Source organism: Gadus morhua, chromosome 6, assembly GCF_902167405.1.
Source record: "Gadus morhua chromosome 6, gadMor3.0, whole genome shotgun sequence".
Taxonomy (NCBI): domain Eukaryota; kingdom Metazoa; phylum Chordata; class Actinopteri; order Gadiformes; family Gadidae; genus Gadus; species Gadus morhua.
Genome location: NC_044053.1, coordinates 25,240,092 through 25,242,591, shown reverse-complemented (window position 1 = coordinate 25,242,591; position 2,500 = coordinate 25,240,092).

Sequence of the window (2,500 nt, the reverse complement as noted above, 5' to 3'; positions counted from 1 at the left end):
GAGAGAGAGAGAGAGAGAGAGAGAGAGAGAGAGAGAGAGAGAGAGAGAGAGAGAGAGAGAGAGAGTATTTGTGTGTGTGTGTGTGTGTGTGTGTGTGTGTGTGTGTGTGTGTGTGAGTTTCTAGTTACTAAGTTGGATTATGCATTTAGAATATACAGTCAGTCCGACTAGTTTTGGCTACAGTTCTACATTTCTACTAAACTAAAATGTAGAAGTATTTTTCGATACTCACTCATCAATATTTCACAGTGGAATTGTGTCCATGAATATTATTTTGCAAACAGGTTAGACAGTGAATTCAGAGACAGGTCATTAAGGAGCAGGTAGGGGTTGGACAGTGAATACAAGGACAGGTCATTAAGGAGCAGGTAGGGGTTGGACAGTGAATACAAGGACAGGTCATTAAGGACCAGGTAGGGGTTAGACAGTGAATACAGAGACAGGTTATTAAGTAGCAGGTAGGGGTTATACAGTGAATACAGAGACAGGTCATTAAGGAGCAGGTAGGAGTTAGACAGTGAATACAGAGACAGGTCATTTAGTAACAGGGAGGAGTTAGACAGTGAATAAATGGACAGGTCAATAGGGAGTGGGTAGGGGTTAGATAGTGAGTATATAGAGACAAGCCATTAAGGAGCAGATAAGGGTTAGGCAGTACAGAGACAGGTTATTACGGAGCAGGTAGGGGTTAGGCAGTAAATAAAGAGAGAAACCCTATTTTATTTACCCTAACCGAAGGGGGTTCCCAGAGAGATTGTTCTAAAGGTTATACATTTTGTTATATTGCACTATTCTGTTTTTAATAAAGAATACAGAAGAATGCATTGGAATATAATTATAATCTGAAAGGGAACACCCTCATTTAGAATTTACTGGTCTAATTACCATTCTACAAATGGATTAAAAAAATAGGAAACTATTTTGATCCTTATACCAGTCTTAAAATTAGGCTTTTACACACAATAGGTCAGGTTAAGATCCGGGAGTTTGGAGAGAATTGATTTGCAGACACGGGAAAGGTCCTGCAGAAGCAGCCATGTGAGGTGATGATAGTGTTATAGGCTTAGGAACGGTTAGGGTTGCACATTATAGATAATAAACAATGATTTTTTATCCCCCGATATAAATAGCAAATCAATGTTGTGTCAAGGCGTTTCCGGAGGAGGGGGAGAGCCGGGTTGGGGTTTGGAGATGAATAATAATAAGTCATCATACTCCAGAGAAAACAGCCAAGAATCCTCAGCTCCACATATGGCTCTTCAACAGACATATGGACACGTTTCAACTGCAGCAGGGACGAGCGAGCAGCCAAACACACTGAGAGAGGGGGGGGGGGGGGGGAGAGAGAGAAAGGGGAGAGAGAGGAGAGTGGGGGGAGAGAGAAAGAGAGAGGAAAGGAGGGGGGGAGCTAGAGGGAGGAGATAGATAGAGAGAGGAGTTGGGGATAGAGAAAGAGGAGGGGAGTTATTTTGAGGCATTGTGATGGTGGTGTATGTTTAGTTTCCCGGTTTAGTGACGACCAGGAAAACCGGGACAACAGAATAACAAAAGAGACTGAATTCAAATGGCCCCCATTATGGCTGTGCAGCCGACATGAAGAAATTGTACATATCGACTACTAATGTCATTTGCTTCTCTGAAAGCATATCAAAAAGTAGTAATAAATAATAAATCTTGAAAACCTAGGAGTGTAGTTGGAGTATTTTGGCGTCTCCTTTGGTAGCGTGATTCCCTGCCAACTCACAGCTTGGCTCTGCGTCAAAATCATTCATCCCTTTCTCTTCATCTAGCACATTATTATACTACTCATTATTATGGTCTATGTTCTGTATGAAAGCTGAAAAACTGCTTAAGTAATACAATAATTTAACTATGTAAAAGTTGCATATATTTTGAATTATGTGACACTTAAACCAAAGGAAAAGCCAACGTAGAAAAGAAACAACTAAAGTATTTAATTCTGTCATGAGGGGATGTGATTCCTCTTTTTACCCAGCCAGCCCCTTGAGTCTGGGATTTAGGGGCTAATGGAGAGGTATAAGAAGAGGGGTAATGAGAGGAATAAAGAGAGGGGTAATGAAAGGAATAAGGAGAGGGGTAATGAGATTAATAAGGAGATGGGTCATGAGAGGTATAAGGAGAGGGTTAATGAGAGGAGTAAGGAGAGGGGTAATGAGAGGAATAGGGAGAGGGGTAATGCGAGGAATAAGGAGAGGGGAAACGAGAGGAAAAGGGAGAGGGGAAACGAGAGGAAAAGGGAGAAGGGTAATGAGAGGTATAAGGAGAGGGGTAACGAGAGGGGTAAAGAGAGGGGTAATGAGAGGAATAAGGAGAGGGGAAACGAGAGGAAAAGGGAGAAGGGTAATGAGAGGTATAAGTGAGAGGGGTAATGAGAGGAATAAGGAGAGGGGTAATGAGAAGAATAACGAGAGGGGAAGGAAAGGAATAAGGAGAGGGGTAATGAGAGGAAAAAGGAGAGGGGAAACGAGAGGAAAAGGGA